Genomic DNA, 14,538 nt, shown 5'->3' with positions numbered 1-14,538 from the left:
ACTCAGCTCAGCCCCTTCATTTCCTACCCATTTCTGAGACTTGTAACATGAATTGTTGTATTTGTATTTATTAAGGATCCCCATTAAAACTCTTCCTGCAACATTAAGGCAGTTATATACAATAAAAAATATTACATGACACTACATGTGTTAGTTGAGAATTATCTGTTAAGTGAATGATTAGAATATTCCTCCCTGAAACATATAATTGTATGGAATTGATTAGAATGTATAAAATCATAATCAATAAATGTGTAGTCCTAGTCAGAATTAGGGTAAAACAATATGTCTTTATGGTATTTTAAACACAGACTGTCTGAGCTCGGTGCCGACCTGACTAGAGATTTGGGAGAGAACGGGGAGTACGTCTCAAGGACAAGGTCTCCCTAATCTCTGTCGGCTGGGTAGTGAGACAGTGTGTGCGTAGTAGGACATTGTGTGAGTATGGTTGTGTGAATGTGTGTGCGTGTGTGCGTGGGTGGGAAGTCAGTATAAAATGAATTGTTTTGTATTATTGACGTCAGAACGTTCCCGTGAATAAACCTTTTTGACTATTTTAGCTGGGCCTCCGTCTGTTTCATTCGACCAGGATCTTACAAATTCTGGTTTGCAGACTGAGTAATATAATTAAATTGGGTTATGTACCTTGAGAACATAATTCTCTTATCAACACGTCATAACACTTTTCACAACACATTAAGTGTGTGCCCTCAGGCCACTACTACCACATATCTACAACACAAAATCCATGTGTACGTGTGTGTAGGGTGCATGTGTTAGCATGTGTATGCGTGTGTCTGTGCCTGTGTGTGTATCTTCACAGGCCCCGCTGTTCCATAAGGTGTATTTTTATCTTCATTTAAAAAAAAATCTGACTCTACTGCTTGCATCAGTTACCTGATGTGGAAAAAAGTTTCATGTAGCCATTGCTCTATGTAGTACTGTGCACCTCCCATAGTCTGTTCTGGACTTAAGAATTGTGAAGAAACCTCTGGTGGCATGTCTTGTGGGGTATACATGGGTGTCTGAGCTGTGTGCTAGTAGTTTAAACAGACAGCTCGGTGCATTCAGCATGTCAATACGTTTTACAAAAACAAGTAGTAATGAAAGTCAATCTACTTTGAGCCATGAGAGATTGACATGCATATTATTAATGTTAGCTCTTCGTGCACATTTAAGGGCCAGCCTTGCTGCCCTGTTCTGAGTCAATTGTAATTTTCCAATTGTAATTTTTGTGGCACCTGACCACACGACTGGAAAGTAGTCCAGGTGCGACAAAGCTAGGGCCTGTAGGACCTGCCTTGTTGAAAATGAATCCTAAATCAAATAATATGAACATGTTAAGATTTTATTGTATATTCATTCGACCCGCTGCATTTAATAAGTGTTTTGACGTGTGCGTATGACAACTGCTTGTTTTCATGACTTGCTCTCAAGTCATTTTCAGAACACTCTCAGTTCAGGATACTCTGTTCAAAGTGCAGCACTCCAGCATATCACACATTTCTCACGGCTTGAGAAATGTCAAATCAATTAAAAACACCACTGGTGTCCTGGATACATCATGAAAAGGCTTTAATAAAGAAAGACATTTGTGGAAGGTCTGTGACAGTGTTTCCCAACCCTGGTCCTCGAGTACCCCCAACAGTACACAGTTTCGTTGTAGCCCTTGGAAACACTGGTCTATGAAATCAGGTCCCTCGTAATATCGGGGTTCGGATCGAGGTTGAGTCAGATATTCTCAGGGATCCATCAATTCTTGGAGAGGTCATGTAAAACATTTATAATTGTGTTAGAAACCATAATATCACATCAAAAGGGCTTTAGTCACTGGATGTCATTAGTGATGGAAGTGATGGCTGTGACTGATATTTCACCTCCACTATGTTTTTCATACAGTGATGGCCATCACTTTTTCAGACTCTTTGGTTTTCTGATCACTCCTGCAGTCATAGCTGCTGCTGTATCAGTCTTAGCTGCTGCTGCTGTATCAGTCTTAGCTGCTGCAGGCTATTGAAGCGATACAGAATCAAGACTACTCTTTTGCTTTCATCCAGACTACAGCATATAAACCACAGGTGTGTTTGAGTGCTCTTCAAGTGTTGTGAGTGCTAAGAATTTTGCCCTCTTCGTTCCACATTATCTTTCCCACTGATGTTGCCATATATGGATGTTTAGGGGTAATGTTTCTAATCTGACGATTATCTAATCTCATCCTGCCTCTTACACCTTTTGCTTTGTTTCATTTTTTGCTGTTCTCTTTTTGTACGCATGGTATCCTTTTTCAATCTCATCATCTTCCTAAACCACTGTAGAATATTGATCGAGCTGTTATCTCTCTCTTTCTTTCTTTCTCTCTCTCTTTCTCTCTCTCTCCCTCCCCCTCTCCCTCTGCCTGTTATCTCTCTCTCTCTCTCTCTCTCTCTCTCTCTCTCTCTCTCTCTCTCTCTCTCTCTCTCTCTCCCTCTCCCTCTGCCTCTCTCTCTTCAATCCCTCAGCACTTGAGCTGCAGTATTCCAATGCTCTCCATACTTCATTTCCACTCCATCTCAGCCCTCACCACACTTTTCTGCTTCAGAATATTGAACTTCAAGAGCTATCTTCTTTTACCCCATCTATTTCCTCTCATTTTCATTTCTTCTTGGCCTTGGGATATTCCCTTGTGGCAGACAGAATGGCTTCAACATTTTTACTCTCAAAGCTCTGGATTTCAGTCTTGCTCCTTAATGTGTAGCCAGTGTTTCTATAGATTTTTTATTTATTTTATTTCACCTTTATTTAACCAGGTAGGCAAGTTGAGAACAAGTTCTCATTTACAATTGCGACCTGGCCAAGATAAAGCAAAGCAGTTCGACACATACAACAACACAGAGTTACACATGGAGTAAAACAAACATACAGTCAATAATACAGTAGAAAAATAAGTATATATACAATGTGAGCAAATGAGGTGAGATAAGGGAGGTAAAGGCAAAAAAAGGCCATGGTGGCGAAGTAAATACAATATAGCAAGTAAAACACTGGAATGGTAGATTTGCAGTGGAAGAATGTGCAAAGTAGAAATATAAATAATGGGGTGCAAAGGAGCAAGATAAATAAATAAATAAATACAGTAGGGGAAGAGGGAGTTGTTCGGGCTAAATTATAGATGGGCTATGTACAGGTGAGTAATCTGTGAGCTGCTCTGACAGCTGGTGCTTAAAGCTAGTGAGGGAGATAAGTGTTTCCAGTTTCAGAGATTTTTGTAGTTCGTTCCAGTCATTGGCAGCAAAGAACTGGAAGGAGATGCGGCCAAAAGAGGAATTGGTTTTGGGGGTGACCAGAGAGATATACCTGCTGGAGCGCGTGCTACAGGTGGGTGCTGCTATGGTGACCAGCGAGCTGAGATAAGGGGGGACTTTCCCTAGCAGGGTCTTGTAGATGACCTGGAGCCAGTGGGTTTGGCGACGAGTATGAAGCGAGGGCCAGCCAACGAGAGAGTACAGGTCGCAGTGGTGGGTAGTATATGGGGCTTTGGTGACAAAACGGATGGCACTGTGATAGACTGCATCCAATTTGTTGAGTAGGGTATTGGAGGCTATTTTGTAAATGACATCGCCGAAGTCGAGGATCGGTAGGATGGTCAGTTTTACGAGGGTATGTTTGGCAGCATGAGTGAAGGATGCTTTGTTGCGAAATAGGAAGCAAATTCTAGATTTAACTTTGGATTGGAGATGTTTGATGTGAGTCTGGAAGGAGAGTTTACAGTCTAACCAGACACCTAGGTATTTGTAGTTGTCCACATATTCTAAGTCAGAACCGTCCAGAGTAGTGATGCTGGACGGGCGGGCAGGTGCAGGCAGTGATTGGTTGAAGAGCATGCATTTAGTTTTACTTGTATTTAAGAGCAGTTGGAGGCCACGGAAGTAGAGTTGTATGGCATTGAATCTGGAGGGTTGTTAACACAGTGTCCAAAGAAGGGCTAGAAGTATACAGAACGGTGTCATCTGCGTAGAGGTGGATCAGAGACTCACCAGCAGCAAGAGCGACATCATTGATGTATACAGAGAAGAGAGTCGGCCCAAGAATTGAACCCTGTGGCACCCCCATAGAGACTGCCAGAGGCCCGGACAACAGGCCCTCCGATTTGACACACTGAACTCTATCAGAGAAGTAGTTGTTGAACCAGGCGAGGCAATCATTTGAGAAACCAAGGCTATCGAGTCTGCCGATGAGGATGTGGTGAGTGACAGAGTCGAAAGCCTTGGCCAGGTCAATGAATACGGCTGCACAGTAGTGTTTCTTATCGATGGCGGTTAAGATATCGTTTAGGACCTTGAGCGTGGCTGAGGTGCACCCATGACCAGCTCTGAAACCAGATTGCATAGCGGAGAAGATGCGGTGGGATTCGAAATGGTCGGTAATCTGTTTGTTGACTTGGCTTTCGAAGACCTTAGAAAGGCAGGGTAGGATAGATATAGGTCTGTAGCAGTTTGGGTCAAGAGTGTCCCCCCCTTTGAAGAGGGGGATGACCGCAGCTGCTTTCCAATCTTTGGGAATCTCAGATGACACGAAAGAGAGGTTGAACAGGTTAGTAATAGGGGTTGCAACAATTTCGGCAGATAATTTTAGAAAGAAAGGGTCCAGTTTGTCTAGCCCGGCTGATTTGTAGGGGTCCAGATTTTGCAGCTCTTTCAGAACATCAGCTGACTGGATTTGGGAGAAGGAGAAATGGGGAAGGCTTGGGCGAGTTGCTGTGGGGGGTGCAGTGCTGTTGACCGGGGTAAGGGTAGCCAGGTGGAAAGCATGGCCAGCCGTAGAGAAATGCTTATTGAAATTCTCAATTATAGTGGATTTATCGGTGGTGACAGAGTTTCCTATCCTCAGTGCAGTGGGCAGCTGGGAGGAGGTGTTCTTATTCTCCATGGACTTTACAGTGTCCCAAAACCTTTTTGAGTTTGTGTTGCAGGAAGCAAATTTCTGCTTGAAAAAGCTAGCCTTGGCTTTTCTAACTGCCTGTGTATATTGATTTCTAACTTCCATGAAAAGTTGCATATCACGGGGGCTGTTCGATGCTAATGCAGAACGCCATAGGATGTTTTTGTGTTGGTTAAGGGCAGTCAGGTCTGGAGAGAACCAAGGGCAATATCTGTTCCTGGTTCTAAATTTCTTGAATGGGGCATGCTTATTTAAGATGGTGAGGAAGGCATTTAAAAAAAATAACCAGGCATCCTCTACTGACGGGATGAGGTCAATATCCTTCCAGGATACACGGGCCAGGTCGATTAGAAAGGCCTGCTTGCTGAAGTGTTTCAGGGAGCGTTTGACAGTGATGAGTGGAGGTTGTTTGACCGCTGACCCATTATGGATGCAGGCAATGAGGCAGTGATCGCTGAGATCTTGTTTGAAAACAGCAGAGGTGAATTTAGAGGGCAAGTTGGTTAGGATGATATCTATGAGGGTGCCCGTGTTTACGGCTTTGGGGTGGTACCTGGTAGGTTCATTGATAATTTGTGTGAGATTGAGGGCATCAAGCTTAGATTGTAGGATGGCTGGGGTGTTAAGCATGTCCCAGTTTAGGTCACCTAGCAGCACGAGCTCTGAAGATAGATGGGGGGCAATCAGTTCACATATGGTGTCCAGAGCACAGCTGGGGGCAGAGGGTGCTCTATAGCAGGCGGCAACGGTGAGAGACTTGTTTTTAGAGAGGTGGATTTTTAAAAGTAGAAGTTCAAATTGTTTGGGTACAGACCTGGATAGTAGGACAAAACTCTGCAGGCTATCTCTGCAGTAGATTGCAACACCGCCCCCTTTGGCCGTTCTATCTTATCTGAAAATGTTGTAGTTAGGGATGGAGATTTCAGAGTTTTTGGTGGTCTTCCTAAGCCAGGATTCAGACACGGCTAGGACATCCGGGTTGGCAGAGTGTGCTAAAGCAGTGAATAAAACAAACTTAGGGAGGAGGCTTCTAATGTTAACATGCATGAAACCAAGGCTATTACGGGTACAGAAGTCATCAAAATAGAGCACCTGGGGAATAGGAGTGGAGCTAGGCACTGCAGGGCCTGGATTCACCTCTACATCACCAGAGGAACAGAGGAGGAGTAGGATAAGGGTACGGCTAAAAGCTATGAGAATTGGTCGTCTAGGACGTCCAGAACAGAGAGTAAAAGGAGCAGGTTTCTGGGGGCGATAAAATAGCTTCAAGGTATAATGTACAGACAAAGGTATGGTAGGATGTGAATACAGTGGAGGTAAACCTAGGCATTGAGTGATGATGAGAGAGATATTGTCTCTAGAAACATCATTGAAACCAGGTGATGTCTTCACATGTGTGGGTAGTGAAACTGAAAGGTTGGATAAGGTATAATGAGCAGGGCTAGAGGCTCTACAGTGAAATAAGCCAATAAACACTAACCAGAACAGCAATGGACAAGGCATATTGACATTAAGGAGAGGCATGCTTAGCCGAGTGATCATAAGGGTCCAGTGAGTAGTGAGGTTGGTTGGGGTCACGGTGATTCAGACAGCTAGCCGGGCCATGGGTAGCAAGCTGGCAGAGGATGGAGGTCTTTTTTTAGCCACCTCGTGCGTTTCCATCAGTAGATTAGTGGGGTTCCGTGTGGTAGAGATATAGTTATAGTGACCCAAGAAAGTTGTCCGATAGACCTATTCAGATAGCAGCCGATAAGACAGCTAACGATTAGCGGGCCGCAGATGGGCGTTCAGGTTACGTCGCGACGGAGGGGCCAGTTGGATAACTCCCTCGGGCAGATAACGTCGGTAGTCCAGTCGTGGCTCCGCATCGGCAGTAAAACGGGTCCGGACTGATCTGTCCGGCGCCGCTGCGACTTCGGCAGCTGCAACTGGGTTGTCCGACATCACCACAACGGGTCCGTCCGACGACGCAACTTCAGCAGCTACAACTGGCCCGTCTGATGCCGCCACAACCGGACCGTCCGACATCACTGCTACTGGTCTGTCCGACACCACCGCAACTTTGGCAGCTGCACCGCCGCAACTTCGGCAGCTGCATCAGGTCCTGATCGACCTGCACTGCGTTCCTGTGATCGTCCTCGAGGCCGGTGTCGTTGCGCTGTTGTGCTGTGTGTTTTTGGCTTTCGTGCCCTCGTGGATTGCGCAGATGATTACGGGTCTCGTCCCGTGTGTTAATCATCGTGCTCGTGTGTTATTTATTGAAGGTACTCCTCGCTCTTTTGTTCGGGTTTCAACCCTGTGTTTTTGTTACATGTTTGTTTGAGACCAACCAATGCTCTAGAAATCATATGGAGGTCAATTATACTACTCAGCCTTTATATGCTGTACACTGCATGTGACCTTCATATGTAAATAACGGCGTTATGGTAAAGCATACTAATGCATACTTTTCAGATTTTATTTTGTGTGGATCCCCATTGAGGCCTTTCCTCGCGTTCATCAGAAATTAATAAAGATGGCTTCCAGCCTGTTGTCTGCAGAATGCATTCATTCATTCATTCATTTTGCATGTGTGAGTGTGAGTGTGAGTGTGAGTGTGAGTGTGAGTGTGTGTGTGTGTGTGTGTGTGTGTGTGTGTGTGTGTGTGTGTGTGTGTGTGTGTGTGTGTGTGTGTGTGTGTGTGTGTGTGTGTGTGTATTTTCCTCACCATGTCGCTGCCTGAAGTTTGATTTTCACAGTGCTAGAGATCCAGACAGAAAGCAATCAAGGGATCTGGGATGTCACAGTCATGTCTAGGCAAAAAATGTATAGTAAAAGATGTCAAGTGGAGAGTTGGGAAAAGTGAACATTATCCAAAATTCTGCTTGTCTAACACATTGATGCTCCAGCCGTAAACTGCATTCATCTGGGTTTCTTCGCAAATGTTGAGGTTTACGTCTACATAAAACGTAACATCTGCTCAAAATTCTAATCTGTGGCTAGATTCTTATCAGCCTATACAGTGGGGAGAACAAGTTTTGGATACACTGCAGATATTGCAGGTTTTCCAACTTACAAAGCATGTAGAGGTCTGTAATTTTTATCATAGGTACACTTCAACTGTGAGAGGCGGAATCTAAAACAAAAATCCAGAAAATCACATTGTATGATTTTTAAGTAATTAATTTGCATTTTATTGCATGACATAAGTATTTGATACATCAGAAAAGCAGAACTTAATATTTGGTACAGAAACCTTTGTTTGCAATTACAGAGATCATACGTTTCCTGTAGTTCTTGACCAGGTTTGCACACACTGCAGCAGGGATTTTGTCCCACTCCTCCATACAGACCTTCTCCAGATCCTTCAGGTTTCGGGGCTGTCGCTGGGCAATACGGACTTTCAGCTCCCTCCAAAGATTTTCTATTGGGTTCAGGTCTGGAGACTGGCTAGGCCACCCCAGGACCTTGAGATGCTTCTTACGCAGCCACTCCTTAGTTGCCCTGGCTGTGTGTTTCGGGTCGTTGTCATGCTGGAAGACCCAGCCACGACCCATCTTCAATGCTCTTACTGAGGGAAGGAGATTGTTGGCCAAGATCTCGCGATACATGGCCCCATCCATCCTCCCCTCAATACGGTGCAGTCGTCCTGTCCCCTTTGCAGAAAAGCATCCCCAAAGAATGATGTTTCCACCTCCATGCTTCACGGTTGGGATGGTGTTCTTGGGGTTGTACTCATCCGTCTTCTTCCTCCAAACACGGCGAGTGGAGTTTAGACCAAAAAGCTCTATTTTTCTCATCAGACCACATGACCTTCTCCCATTCCTCCTCTGGATCATCCAGATGGTCATTGGCAAACTTCAGACGGGCCTGGACATGCGCTGGCTTGAGCAGGGGGACCTTGCGTGCTCTGCAGGATTTTAATCCATGACGGCGTAGTGTGTTACTAATGGTTTTCTTTGAGACTGTGGTCCCAGTTCTCTTCAGGTCATTGACCAGGTCCTGCTGTGTAGTTCTGGGCTGATCCCTCACCTTCCTCATGATCATTGATGCCCCACGAGGTGAGATCTTGCATGGAGCCCCAGACCGAGGGTGATTGACCATCATCTTGAACTTCTTCCATTTTCTAATAATTGCGCCAACAGTTGTTGCCTTCTCACCAAGCTGCTTGCCTATTGTCCTGTAGCACATCCCAGCCTTGTGCAGGTCTACAATTTTATCCCTGATGTCCTTACACGGCTCTCTGGTCTTGGCCATTGTGGAGAGGTTGGAGTCTGTTTGATTGAGTGTGTGGACAGGTCTTTTATACAGGTAACGAGTTCAAACAGGTGCAGTTAATACAGGTAATGAGTGGAGAACAGGAGGGCTTCTTAAAGAAAAACTAACAGGTCTGTGAGAGCCGGAATTCTTAATGGTTGGTAGGTGATCAAATACTTATGTCATGCAATAAAATGCAAATTAATTACTTATACATAAAGGAAATGCCTTATTTAAGATGGTACAATCATCATACAATGTGATTTTCTGGATTTTTGTTTTTTGTTTTAGATTTCGTCTCTCACAATTGAAGTGTACCTATGATAAAAAATTACAGACCTCTACATGCTTTGTAAGTAGGAAAACCTGCAAAATCGGCAGTGTATCAAATACTTGTTCTCCCCACTGTATGTTGTCCTCAGTATACAGTAATCCTACGCTGTTATCTTGCTCAGAGGTGAAAGGGAAAGACCACATGCAGCATAAAAAATGCATAATCATTGATCTGTGGACCTATAAGTAACTCGTACTCCCTGTGAAGGCTTCAGCCTTCACCATAGAAAATAGAGAATATACTGCTACTGACGCAACTCTTTTCAATTCTCTTTAAACAAGAATACGTTTCAATGCTCATCAAAACAGTAATGGCAGGATAATGCCGAGAAGAATCCAAAGCCTTGTACAGCATCAGAAACCAAACTTTCCTACCCTTGACCCAGCATGTTTTCCTCCAAGTTATCGGGTCTGTAAAGATATTGTATTCTGATCCATCAGACTTTATTTCCCATAGTTGGTTGCCATGGTGCTGTGAGGGAAGCCTAGGCAGAGAGCTCTGTCAATATTGTACCTACTGCTGTTATTTTTAAGTGATTTTTGAGAATGTTTAAAAAAAAACATTTTGGGGGGGGGGTTTGATAACCTTGAGCATGGATTTGCAGGATTGACAATGGCATGTCTGTTTACTTAGCTAGCTAACATTAACTGGCTAATCTAAATTTCAATGATGCACCAGCTGTTTGTTTCCACCTGCCCAGGTTTCTGGAAGGATGTGGACTGTGAGGGGATGGCAGAGACTTGCCTTGTAGGAGACTGTTGCTGATTACTGCTGACGTGTGGTGGTCTCTAAGGCATTTATAGCTGACGAAGCATCACCCAGGTGCGTGCTACACTTTTCAGTGGTGAATCTGTTCCGACTGCGGAGGAGGAGTAGCTGTGAACTTCAGAGACAAAGGTGCCTGATGAATAGCTCCGGGCCTGCCTGTTTGAATAATCTTACTCCCTAGCTGGACCATCGACGCCACCTCGACTCAAGATTCTCCTGTACAGAACTGCATCATCATCATCCAGCTGTGGAAGACCATCTCCCTTGAATTGCCAGCTCAATGACATCTTGTTTTGTTGTGTGCGACTGAGAATCTGTGCAGAAAGTGCTATTATTATTATAAAGATCCTATTCAATTACTAGAGGCGCTATGTTATAAACCCTCAAAGTTCCAGAATGGTATGAAAATGGCAGCCATTGTGGTCAGGCATAAATCCAAACCAGTTTAATTGGAATGAATGGCAGTAGAGGCATAGGTGATGCATTTTCTTCTTTTACTGATGCAGGGAAATAAAAGCAAGGCATGTGCAGGGGTGTCATTTCAGCTTAAGCTAGGGTATGGCAAAGTGCAGGGGGTGGGGTTTATAAAGTTCAAGATCATTTCCTGCATTTCTACACAATTCAAAACTCTAAAATGCATTTTGGAGAACAGCAAAAACAACCAAAATTAGCTTTTTCAGTTCTGCCCACAAATCTTCTATAGGATTGAGGTGAGGGCTTTGTGATGGCCACTCCAATACCTTGACTTTGTTGTCCTTAAGCCATTTTGTCACAACTTTGGAAGTATGCTTGGGGTCAATGTCCATTTGGAAAACCCATTTGCGACCAAGCTTTAACTTCCTGACTGATGTCTTGAGATGTTGCTTCAATATATCCACATGATTTTCCTCCCTCATGATGCCATCTATTTTGTGAAGTGCACCAGTCCCTCCTGCAGCAAAGCACCCCCACAACATGATTCTGCCACCCCCGTGCTTCACGGTTGGGATGGTGTTCTTCGGCTTGCAAGCGTCACCCTTTTTCCTCCTAACATAACGATGGTCATTATGGCCAAACAGTTCTACTTTTGTTTCATCAGACCAGAGGACATTTCTCCAAAAAGTACGATCTTTGTCCCCATGTGCAGTAGCAAACCATATTCTGGTTTTGGAGCAGTGGCTTCTTCCTTGCTGAGCGGCTTTTCAGGTTATGTTGATATAGGACTCGTTTTACTGTGGCTATAGATACTTTTGTACCTGTTTCCTCCAGCATCTTCACAAGGTCCTTTGCTGTTGTTCTGAGATTGATTTGCACTTTTCGCACCAAAGTACGTTCATCGTTAAGAGACAGAACGCGTCTCCTTCCTGAGCGGTATGACGGCTGCGTGGTCCCATGTTGTTTATACTTGTGTACTATTGTTTGTACAGATGAACGTGGTACCTGCAGGCGTTTGGAAATTGCTCCCAAGGATGAACCAGACTTGTGGAGATCTAGAATTTATTTTCTGAGGTCTTGGCTGATTTCTTTTGATTTTCCCATGATGTCAAGCAGAGGCACTGAGTTTGAAGGTAGGCCTTGAAATACATCCACATGTACACCTCCAATTGACTCAAATGATGTCAATTAGCCTATCAGAAGAAATTTTCCAAGCTGTTTAAAGGCTCAGTCAATTTAGTGTATGTAAACTTCTGACCCACTGGAATTGTGATACAGTGAATTATAAGTGAAATAATCTGTCTGTAAACAATTATTGTAAAAATGACTTGTGTCATGCACAAAGTAAATGTCTAAAACTATAGTAGATTCCAAAACTATAGTTTGTTAACAAGAAATTTGTGGAGTGGTTGAAAAATGAGTTTTAATGACTTCAACCTAAGTGTATGTAAACTTCCGACTTCAACTGTATGTATACAGACCATAAATGTCTCAATGCTTGTTTTTTTGGACAGCTGTGTGTTATATTATGATACAATATTGATACTTTTTGCATTTACAAGTTTTCTAAGTCCTATCAACTAATTTCAGCAGTGTGTGGCTGTGGATTGACTCCATTGTTTGTATGGAATGTTGGCATATTGGCAGTTCATTTGAATTTTGGGGGGAATCATTTCACTTAAACTGTCTGGCTAGCTAGCAAACAAACAATCTGTGGCAGTAATCTTCAAATGAATTGTTTTATATAATATCTTATTACAGCACTGTTTGACCAATGGCTTAACAACTCCCTTACCAAAATGGCTGACCTTTTATATCATCATAAGAAGGTTCATGACCATTCTAGTATTCTAATTCCTAATTCTATGCTATTTCCTCACAGTCCTTATATAAACCTGTGCTTTGTCAATCTCAAACCATATATCCAACTCCCCGGCATTACCCTCTCTTGACCCAACAGATTTCCCTTTAATAGCTGATCTTTCCATGCCAGCCTTGCCTATCAGTGTCTTCAATATTCTAGATATTTGAAAGTCAAGAGGGACTCATACAGTACCACTATCAGCAAGTAGGGGTTAAGTATACTGTATTTCCTTTAAGGGTCCGTAGGAACACTTGGCAGCATTATAAGCCTAAGCACATTCTTCAAGATCCCTCCTTCAGCCAGCCATGTAGTTCTTGTTGGATTGTTGTTGGATGTTTCCACAGCCCTTGTTTGATTTCACATATTGGATTGAACAAGCACTCTTGCCCAGAGAAACTTTTAATTTGTGAATGTATCCTACATTTATATGCCTGGTGCCTTTCTAATTTGGCCTACATCTGTTGCAGTAGGAGAAGGCTTCTTTTGCAGGGAGCGAGGAGGATAATAAATGGAATCCGTGGGTGAGGATTACATCCCCTATGCAGACACCAGCCCTGAGCTAGAATTACTAATGAACAGACACAACCAGAGTGGAAATATTAGGCCTTATGTTGGAAACCTTGGAATACCTTCTCATATAACCATTACGGGCAGGTGTCACGGCATTCAAGAGAAGAAGATGAGGACCAAGGTGCAGCGTGGTGCGTGTTCATATTTAATTTAATAACCAAACACTAAACACGAAAATTACAAAAAGAATAACCGAAACAGTTCTGTCTGGTACAGAATACGAAACAAAAAACAACTACCCACAAACATTGGTTGGAACAGGCTACCTAAGTATGGCTCCCAATCAGAGACACCGATAGACAGCTGCCTCTGATTGGGAACCACACCAGGCCAAACACATAGAAACACAACAACATAGAAAAAAGAACATAGACTGCCCACCCTAGTCACACCCTGGCCTAACCAAAATAGAGAATTAAAAGCCTCTCTATAGCCAGGCCCCCCCCCCCAAAGGTGCGGACTCCCGGCCGTAAAACCTGACTCTAAAGGGGAGGGTCCGGGTGGGCCTTCTTTACGGCGGCGGCTCGGGTGCGGGACGTGGACCCCGCTCCACCTCAGTCTTGGCCCACTTAGGTGGCGCCTCTGGAGCGGGGACCCTCGCAGCGGGCCCCGGACTGAAGACCCTCGTAGAGGGCACCACTGGACTGAGGGGCGCTTCTGGACTGAGGGGCGCCTCTGGACTGAGGGGCGGCTCTGGCAGCTCCGGACTGACGGGCGGCTCTGGCAGCTCCGGACTGACGAGCGGCTCTGGCAGCTCCGGACTGACGGGCGGCTCTGGCAGCTCTGGACTGACGGGCGGCTCTGGCAGCTCCGGACTGGAGAGAGAACCTGGAGGGAGGAGACGGAGAGACAGCCTGGTGCGTGGGGCTGCCACAGGACCCACCAGACTGGGGAGACCTACAGGAGGCCTGGTGCGTGGAGGAGCCACCGGATGGACCGGGCTGTGGGGGAGCACTGGAGCTCTGGTGCGCAGCCTTGGCACCACTCCTCCAGGCTGGATGACCACTTTAGCCCGGACTCTCCAGAGTGCAGGCACAGGTTGAACCGGGCTGTGGGGGAGCACTGGAGATCTGGTGCATACCACACACACCTCTCCCTTAGGCTCAATGCCCACATTCGCCCGGCACGGGCGGAGCACAGGCATAGGGCGAACTGCACCCTCCCAACGCCCTGGAGACACAGTACAGCACAGGATACCCTGGACCGAAACGGCGCACCGGAGACCAAACGCGCTGCGCAGGCACAATCCGACCTGGCTGGATGCCCACTCTCGCATGGCACTTGCGGGGGGCTGGCATATAGCACTCCGGGCTATGAGTGCGCACTGGCGACACCGTGCGTTTCATCACATAACACGGTGTCTGACCAGTACCACGCTGCTTCCGGTAAGCAGACACATGTAGTAGTTACAGAAAATCAAATGTATACATATGCA

Source organism: Salvelinus namaycush, chromosome 3 (assembly GCF_016432855.1).
Source record: "Salvelinus namaycush isolate Seneca chromosome 3, SaNama_1.0, whole genome shotgun sequence".
NCBI lineage: Eukaryota > Metazoa > Chordata > Actinopteri > Salmoniformes > Salmonidae > Salvelinus > Salvelinus namaycush.
Note: the sequence above shows the minus strand (reverse complement) of the source record.